Source organism: Staurois parvus, unplaced genomic scaffold (genome assembly GCF_062004578.1).
Source record: "Staurois parvus isolate SC_StPar_1 unplaced genomic scaffold, SC_StPar_1.0 ptg001889l, whole genome shotgun sequence".
Lineage (NCBI taxonomy): Eukaryota > Metazoa > Chordata > Amphibia > Anura > Ranidae > Staurois > Staurois parvus.
Genome location: NW_028319685.1, coordinates 155,591 through 165,870, shown reverse-complemented (window position 1 = coordinate 165,870; position 10,280 = coordinate 155,591).

The window sequence follows — 10,280 nt, the reverse complement described above, 5'->3', positions numbered from 1 at the left end:
TAGATTGTCAGCTCCCAGGATCAGGGCCCTCCTATCCCTCTTGTATTGATCTGTATTGTTGCTGTATTGTCTCCCGTTATATTGTACAGCGCTGAGCAAACTGTTGGCGCCATAAATCCTGTATAATAATATATTGTGACGTCATGACGCCATCCTGTATAATAATAATAATAAATTACACTGTAAGCATTTTTTTTGCAGAATAGTTACATTTCTCCCATCCCATGTCCTCCTCCAGTCCCATCTCGCCCATCCAATGTCCTCCTCCTCCTCCAGTCCCATTCCTCCCATCCCATATTCTCCTCCGCTTCCTTCTCCCCCATCCCATGTCCTCCTCGTTCTCCAGTCCCATCTTTTCTATCCAATGTCCTCCTCCTCGAGTCCCATCTCCCTTATCCCATGTCCTCCACTTTCTCCATCCCATGTCCTCCTCCTCCTCGAGTCCCATCTCCCCCATCACATGTCCTTCTCCTGCTCCAGTCCAAAGCAGGGTACAGGGGACATATAAGTGTACAGGGGACATAGAAGGGTACAGGGGGCTCAGCAGGGTACAGGGCACATAGCAGGGTACAGGGGGCTCAGCAGGGTACAGGGGGCTCAGCAGGGTACAGGGCACATAGCAGGGTACAGGGGGCTCAGCAGGGTACAGGGGGCTCAGCAGGGTACAGGGGGCTCAGCAGGGTACAGGGGGCTCAGCAGGGTACAGGGGACACAGCAGGGTACAGGGGACATAGCAGGGTACAGGGGACACAGCAGGGTACAGGGGACATAGCAGGGTACAGGGGATTAGGAGAAGGTTATATCAGAACTTTACCCGGAACAGTTTGAGAACAATTAATATTCTCTAACAGAAGAACATCCAATCCACATTAATAATCCCGCTGCCAAAATGAGTGTGCGCTGTAAATTGCCTCCTGCATTGCTCCTGTTTCTTCTTGCTGGAGGCAGCCATTTTGTTGAAGCCCAGAGCGGTCACTTCCTTATTGGCTCTCCCCCTCTCCTCAGTCTCAAAAATTAGATGTCATTTTCTGTAATTAAAATGTGTGAATTTCCAGCCTTGATTGTATGTCTTGGCTCAGCTAGAGTGGAAGGCTGACAGAAGCTTTACATTGCAGGCGAGGGAGAAAGGGAATTGGGAGATAAGACATCTCCTTCTAAGTGGAACTCTTTTGTGTCTCGCTGGCAGCAGAGTTTGTCCTGTCATCTCTCCTGCTTTTCTGTTATCTCTAGTCTCTGTTCCCTCCACACAGTTTGTGTCATTCCTGTTGCTTTCTTCCCCCTTCAGGAACAGTAAATCTTGAAGCGTTTCTAAAGGTTCAAGGTTTGTTATCTTCATGAATTTTATGTATCCTAATACCTACCTGAGCCTCCTTTGATCCAGCAACGTTCTCGACATCCTCTGCTGTCTGGGGACTTTTCCTTCTCATTGGCTGAGACAGCAGTGGGAGCCAATGGGCTCCCTCTGCTGTCAATCACAGTCAGTGAGCCAATGAGGAGAGAGCAGGGCGGCGGGGCCGAGCCGTGGCTCTATGTGTCTTATGGACACATAGAGCAGTGGCTCAGGGACGAGCATGCAGCGTTGCCCCCAGGGCGAGTGGGTCTCCCTGGGGGCACTGCTTGAGGGGGAGGAGCCAGGAGCGTTGGCGTTTGTGTAAAACCATTACACAGAGCAGGTAAGTATAGACATGTTTGTCATTTTAAAAAAAGCAAAAAAAAACAAAGCTTTATTGTCCATTTGTCAGCTGTTCGCCCTCCACTGGCTCTGATTTTAGGCACAGTGCCGAGAATAGAGAGGAACTGAGCACGTGCAGAGCAGGGTGAGGCGGTGTATTCCTGGATTGTACACGGTATAGGCGCGTATTTCAATGTTTTCCACTGCAGAAGGGGCCGGCCTGACGTCCTCCAGCAGGACTTCATTGTCTGAGTAAGTTCCACTTTAAGATCACTCCTAGAAGTCCACGTGTGGCACGGCAGGTGAGACGATCCGGGAGGTGTCATATGTTCCCTTTCATGGCCACCAATCAGGTGCCATTCGTGGATATGTGCCAATGTACCTCCAAGGATGCACTCTCTGCTTCTTCTTGGCGCTCTCTGTGTCCATGGCCACGCATTTGGAGGACTCCTCTTTGTCAAGCCTGCTTCCAGGGACAGTAAATGAGTTCCTTATCCTTCATAAATAGTCCATCCCCATCTACTACGGGATGCATACCTCCCTGCTGTCCCTCATTTGGAACCCGACCCCTCCATCCCTCTTTCCTTGTCCCTCATGTTGGTACCCAACTCCTCCGTCCCTCTTTCCTTGTCCCTCATGTTGGAACCCGACCCCTCCGTCCCTCTTTCCTTGTCCCCCATGTTGGAACCTGACCCCTCCATCCCTCTTTCCTTGTCCCTCATTTGGAACCTGACCCCTCCGTCCCTCTTTCCTTGTCCCTCATGTTGGAACCTGACCCCTCCATCCCTCTTTCCTTGTCCCTCATGTTGGAACCCGATCCCTCCGTCCGTCTTTCCTTGTCCCTCATGTTGGAACCCGACCATTGGTGGTCGGTAGGCAGAATTCAACCCTTACATTGGTGGTCGGTAGGCAGAATTCAACCCTTACATTGGTGGTCAGTAGGCAGAATTCAACCCTTACATTGGTGGTCGGTAGGCAGAATTCAACCCTTACATTGGTGGTCGGTAGGGAGAATTCAACCCTTACATTGGTGGTCGGTAGGAGAATTCAACCCTTACATTGGTGGTCGGTAGGAGAATTCAACCCTTACATTGGTGGTCGGTAGGAAGAATTCAACCCTTACATTGGTGGTCGGTAGAAAGAATTCAACCCTTACATTGGTGGTCGGTAGAAAGAATTCAACCCTTACATTGGTGGTCGGTAGGAAGAATTCAACCCTTACATTGGTGGTCGGTAGGAGAATTCAACCCTTACATTGGTGGTCGGTAGGAGAATTCAACCCTTACATTGGTGGTCGGTAGGGAGAATTCAACCCTTACATTGGTGGTCGGTAGGAAGAATTCAACCCTTACATTGGTGGTCGGTAGGAAGAATTCAACCCTTACATTGGTGGTCGGTAGGCAGAATTCAACCCTTACATTGGTGGTCGGTAGGCAGAATTCAACCCTTACATTAGTGGTCGGTAGAAGGAATTCAACCCTTACATTGGTGGTCGGTAGAAAGAATTCAACCCTTACATTGGTGGTCGGTAGGAAGAATTCAACCCTTACATTGGTGGTCGGTAGGCAGAATTCAACCCTTACATTGGTGGTTGGTAAGAAGAATTCAACCCTTACATTGGTGGTCGGTGGAAGAATTCAACCCTTACATTGGTGGTCGGTAGAAAGAATTCAACCATTACATTGGTGGTCGGTAGGCAGAATTCAACCCTTACATTGGTGGTCGGTAGAAAGAATTCAACCCTTACATTGGTGGTCGGTAGGCAGAATTCAACGCTTACATTGGTGGTCGGTAGGGAGAATTCAACCCTTACATTGGTGGTCGGTAGAAAGAATTCAACCCTTACATTGGTGGTCGGTAGGAAGAATTCAACCCTTACATTGGTGGTCGGTAGGAAGAATTCAACCCTTACATTGGTGGTCGGTAGGAAGAATTCAACCCTTACATTGGTGGTCGGTAGGAAGAATTCAACCCTTACATTGGTGGTCGGTAGGAAGAATTCAACCCTTACTTTGGTGGTCGGTAGGCAGAATTCAACCCTTACATTGGTGGTCTGTAGGAAGAATTCAACCCTTACATTGGTGGTCGGTAGGAAGAATTCAACCCTTACATTGGTGGTCGGTAGGGAGAATTCAACCCTTACATTAGTGGTCGGTAGGGAGAATTCAACCCTTACATTGGTGGTCGGTAGGAAGAATTCAACCCTTACATTGGTGGTCGGTAGGGAGAATTCAACCCTTACATTGGTGGTCGGTAGGGAGAATTCAACCCTTACTTTGGTGGTCGGTAGGAAGAATTCAACCCTTACATTGGTGGTCTGTAGGGAGAATTCAACCCTTACATTGGTGGTCGGTAGGAAGAATTCAACCCTTACATTGGTGGTCGGTGGAAGAATTCAACGCTTACATTGGTGGTCGGTAGGCAGAATTCAACCCTTACATTGGTGGTCGGTAGGCAGAATTCAACCCTTACATTGGTGGTCGGTAGGAAGAATTCAACCCTTACATTGGTGGTCGGTGGAAGAATTCAACCCTTACATTGGTGGTCGGTAGGAAGAATTCAACCCTTACATTGGTGGTCGGTAGGGAGAATTCAACCCTTACATTGGTGGTCGGTAGGGAGAATTCAACCCTTACATTGGTGGTCGGTAGGAAGAATTCAACCCTTACATTGGTGGTCGGTAGGAAGAATTCAACCCTTACATTGGTGGTCGGTAGGAAGAATTCAACCCTTACATTGGTGGTCGGTAGGGAGAATTCAACCCTTACATTGGTGGTCGGTAGGAAGAATTCAACGCTTACATTGGTGGTCGGTGGAAGAATTCAATGCTTACATTGGTGGTCGGTAGGGAGAATTCAACCCTTACATTGGTGGTCGGTAGGCAGAATTCAACCCTTACATTGGTGGTTGGTAAGAAGAATTCAATCCTTACATTGGTGGTCGGTGGAAGAATTCAACCCTTACATTGGTGGTCGGTAGAAAGAATTCAACCCTTACATTGGTGGTCGGTAGGCAGAATTCAACCCTTACATTGGTGGTCGGTAGAAAGAATTCAACCCTTACATTGGTGGTCGGTAGACAGAATTCAACGCTTACATTGGTGGTCGGTAGGGAGAATTCAACCCTTACATTGGTGGTCGGTAGAAAGAATTCAACCCTTACATTGGTGGTCGGTAGGAAGAATTCAACCCTTACATTGGTGGTCGGTAGGAAGAATTCAACCCTTACATTGGTGGTCGGTAGGAAGAATTCAACCCTTACATTGGTGGTTGGTAGGAAGAATTCAACCCTTACATTGGTGGTCGGTAGGGAGAATTCAACCCTTACATTGGTGGTCGGTAGGGAGAATTCAACCCTTACTTTGGTGGTCGGTAGGGAGAATTCAACCCTTACATTGGTGGTCGGTAGGAAGAATTCAACCCTTACATTGGTGGTCTGTAGGGAGAATTCAACCCTTACATTGGTGGTCGGTAGGAAGAATTCAACCCTTACATTGGTGGTCGGTGGAAGAATTCAACGCTTACATTGGTGGTCGGTAGGCAGAATTCAACCCTTACATTGGTGGTCGGTAGGCAGAATTCAACCCTTACATTGGTGGTCGGTAGAAAGAATTCAGTGCTTACATTGGTGGTCGGTGGAAGAATTCAACGCTTACATTGGTGGTCGGTAGGAAGAATTCAACCCTTACATTGGTGGTCTGTAGGAAGAATTCAACCCTTACATTGGTGGTCGGTAAGAAGAATTCAACCCTTACATTGGTGGTCGGTGGAAGAATTCAACGCTTTTATTGGTGGTCGGTAGGCAGAATTCAACCCTTACATTGGTGGTCGGTAGAAAGAATTCAACCCTTACATTGGTGGTCGGTAGGGAGAATTCAACCCTTACATTGGTGGTCGGTAGGCAGAATTCAACCCTTACATTGGTGGTCGGTAGAAAGAATTCAACCCTTACATTGGTGGTCGGTAGGAAGAATTCAACGCTTACATTGGTGGTCGGTAGGAAGAATTCAAACCTTACATTGGTGGTCGGTAGGAAGAATTCAACCCTTACATTGGTGGTCGGTAGGGAGAATTCAACCCTTACATTGGTGGTCTGTAGGGAGAATTCAACCCTTACATTGGTGGTCGGTAGGAAGAATTCAACCCTTACATTGGTGGTCGGTAGGGAGAATTCAACCCTTACATTGGTGGTCGGTAGGAAGAATTCAACCCTTACATTGGTGGTCGGTAGGCAGAATTCAACCCTTACATTGGTGGTCGGTAGGCAGAATTCAACCCTTACATTGGTGGTCGGTAGGAAGAATTCAACCCTTACATTGGTGGTCGGTAGAAAGAATTCAACCCTTACATTGGTGGTCGGTAGGAAGAATTCAACCCTTACATTGGTGGTCGGTAGGAAGAATTCAACCCTTACATTGGTGGTCGGTAGGAAGAATTCAACCCTTACATTGGTGGTCGGTAGGGAGAATTCAACCCTTACATTGGTGGTCGGTAGGAAGAATTCAACCCTTACATTGGTGGTCGGTAGGAAGAATTCAACGCTTACATTGGTGGTCGGTGGAAGAATTCAATGCTTACATTGGTGATCGGTAGGCAGAATTCAACCCTTACATTGGTGGTCGGTAGAAAGAATTCAATGCTTACATTGGTGGTCGGTGGAAGAATTCACCGCTTACATTGGTGGTCGGTAGGAAGAATTCAACCCTTACATTGGTGGTCGGTAGCAAGAATTCAACCCTTACATTGGTGGACTGTAGGGAGAATTCAACCCTTACATTGGTGGTCGGTAGGAAGAATTCAACCCTTACATTGGTGGTCGGTGGAAGAATTCAACGCTTACATTGGTGGTCGGTAGGCAGAATTCAACCCTTACATTGGTGGTCGGTAGGCAGAATTCAACCCTTACATTGGTGGTCGGTAGAAAGAATTCAGTGCTTACATTGGTGGTCGGTGGAAGAATTCAACGCTTACATTGGTGGTAGGTAGGAAGAATTCAACCCTTACATTGGTGGTCTGTAGGAAGAATTCAACCCTTACATTGGTGGTCGGTAAGAAGAATTCAACCCTTACATTGGTGGTCGGTGGAAGAATTCAACGCTTATATTGGTGGTCGGTAGACAGAATTCAACCCTTACATTGGTGGTCGGTAGAAAGAATTCAACCCTTACATTGGTGGTCGGTAGGGAGAATTCAACCCTTACATTGGTGGTCGGTAGGCAGAATTCAACCCTTACATTGGTGGTCGGTAGAAAGAATTCAACCCTTACATTGGTGGTCGGTAGGAAGAATTCAACGCTTACATTGGTGGTCGGTAGGAAGAATTCAACCCTTACATTGGTGGTCGGTAGGAAGAATTCAACCCTTACATTGGTGGTCGGTAGGGAGAATTAAACCCTTACATTGGTGGTCGGTAGGAAGAATTCAACCCTTACATTGGTGGTCGGTAGGGAGAATTCAACCCTTACATTGGTGGTCGGTAGGGAGAATTCAACCCTTACTTTGGTGGTCGGTAGGGAGAATTCAACCCTTACTTTGGTGGTCGGTAGGGAGAATTCAACCCTTACATTGGTGGTCGGTAGGAAGAATTCAACCCTTACATTGGTGGTTGGTAGGAAGAATTCAACCCTTACATTGGTGGTCTGTAGGGAGAATTCAACCCTTACATTGGTGGTCGGTAGGAAGAATTCAACGCTTACATTGGTGGTCGGTGGAAGAATTCAATGCTTACATTGGTAGTCGGTATGCAGAATTCAACCCTTACATTGGTGGTCGGTAGGCAGAATTCAACCCTTACATTGGTGGTCGGTAGAAAGAATTCAATGCTTACATTGGTGGTCGGTGGAAGAATTCAACGCTTACATTGGTGGTCGGTAGGAAGAATTCAACCCTTACATTGGTGGTCTGTAGGAAGAATTCAACCCTTACATTGGTGGTTGGTAAGAAGAATTCAACCCTTACATTGGTGGTCGGTAGGCAGAATTCAACCCTTACATTGGTGGTCTGTAGGAAGAATTCAACCCTTACATTGGTGGTCGGTAGGAAGAATTCAACCCTTACATTGGTGGTCGGTAGGGAGAATTCAACCCTTACATTGGTGGTCGGTGGAAGAATTCAACGCTTATATTGGTGGTCGGTAGGAAGAATTCAACCCTTACATTGGTGGTCGGTGGAAGAATTCAACGCTTATATTGGTGGTCGGTGGAAGAATTCAACGCTTATATTGGTGGTCGGTAGGAAGAATTCAACCCTTACATTGGTGGTCAGTGGAAGAATTCAACCCTTACTTTGGTGGTCGGTAGGCAGAATTCAACCCTTACATTGGTGGTCGGTAGGGAGAATTCAACCCTTACATTGGTGGTCGGTAGGAAGAATTCAACCCTTACATTGGTGGTCGGTGGAAGAATTCAACGCTTATATTGGTGGTCGGTAGGAAGAATTCAACCCTTACATTGGTGGTCGGTGGAAGAATTCAACCCTTACATTGGTGGTCGGTGGAAGAATTCAACGCTTTTATTGGTGGTCGGTAGGCAGAATTCAACCCTTACATTGGTGGTCGGTAGAAAGAATTCAACCCTTACATTGGTGGTCGGTAGGCAGAATTCAACCCTTCCACTGGTGGTCGGTAGAAAGAATTCAACCCTTACATTGGTGGTCGGTAGGAAGAATTCAACCCTTCCATTGGTGGTCGGTAGAAAGAATTCAACCCTTACATTGGTGGTCGGTAGGAAGAATTCAACGCTTACATTGGTGGTCGGTAGGCAGAATTCAACCCTTACATTGGTGGTCGGTAGGCAGAATTCAACCCTTACATTGGTGGTCGGTAGGCAGAATTCAACCCTTACATTGGTGGTCGGTAGGCAGAATTCAACCCTTACATTGGTGGTCGGTAGGCAGAATTCAACCCTTACATTGGTGGTCGGTAGGAAGAATTCAACGCTTACATTGGTGGTCGGTAGGCAGAATTCAACCCTTACATTGGTGGTCGGTAGGCAGAATTCAACCCTTACATTGGTGGTCGGTAGGCAGAATTCAACCCTTACATTGGTGGTCGGTAGGCAGAATTCAACCCTTACATTGGTGGTCGGTAGGGAGAATTCAACCCTTACATTGGTGGTCGGTAGGAAGAATTCAACCCTTACATTGGTGGTCGGTAGAAAGAATTCAACCCTTACATTGGTGGTCGGTAGGCAGAATTCAACCCTTACATTGGTGGTCGGTAGGGAGAATTCAACCCTTACATTGGTGGTCGGTAGGAGAATTCAACCCTTACATTGGTGGTCGGTAGGAGAATTCAACCCTTACATTGGTGGTCGGTAGGAAGAATTCAACCCTTACATTGGTGGTCGGTAGAAAGAATTCAACCCTTACATTGGTGGTCGGTAGAAAGAATTCAACCCTTACATTGGTGGTCGGTAGGAAGAATTCAACCCTTACATTGGTGGTCGGTAGGAGAATTCAACCCTTACATTGGTGGTCGGTAGGAGAATTCAACCCTTACATTGGTGGTCGGTAGGGAGAATTCAACCCTTACATTGGTGGTCGGTAGGAAGAATTCAACCCTTACATTGGTGGTCGGTAGGGAGAATTCAACCCTTACATTGGTGGTCGGTAGGAGAATTCAACCCTTACATTGGTGGTCGGTAGGGAGAATTCAACCCTTACATTGGTGGTCTGTAGGAAGAATTCAACCCTTACATTGGTGGTTGGTAGGAAGAATTCAACCCTTACATTGGTGGTCGGTAGAAAGAATTCAATGCTTACATTGGTGGTCGGTGGAAGAATTCAATGCTTACATTGGTGGTCGGTAGGGAGAATTCAACCCTTACATTGGTGGTCGGTAGGCACAATTCAACCCTTACATTGGTGGTCGGTAAGAAGAATTCAACCCTTACATTGGTGGTCGGTGGAAGAATTCAACGCTTATATTGGTTGTCGGTAGGCAGAATTCAACCCTTACATTGGTGGTCGGTAGAAAGAATTCAACCCTTACATTGGTGGTCGGTAGGAAGAATTCAACCCTTACATTGGTGGTCGGTAGAAAGAATTCAATGCTTACATTGGTGGTCGGTGGAAGAATTCAACGCTTACATTGGTGGTCGGTAGGGAGAATTCAACCCTTACATTGGTGGTCGGTAGGCACAATTCAACCCTTACATTGGTGGTCGGTAAGAAGAATTCAACGCTTACATTGGTGGTCGGTAGGCAGAATTCAACCCTTACATTGGTGGTCGGTAGGCAGAATTCAACCCTTACATTGGTGGTCGGTAGAAGGAATTCAACCCTTACATTGGTGGTCGGTAGAAAGAATTCAACCCTTACATTGGTGGTCGGTAGGAAGAATTCAACCCTTACATTGGTGGTCGGTAGGAAGAATTCAACCCTTACATTGGTGGTCGGTAGGAAGAATTCAACCCTTACTTTGGTGGTCGGTAGGGAGAATTCAACCCTTACATTGGTGGTCGGTAGGAAGAATTCAACCCCTACATTGGTGGTCGGTAGGGAGAATTCAACCCTTACATTGGTGGTCGGTAGGTAGAATTCAACCCTTACATTGGTGGTCGGTAGGAAGAATTCAACCCTTACATTGGTGGTCGGTAGGGAGAATTCAA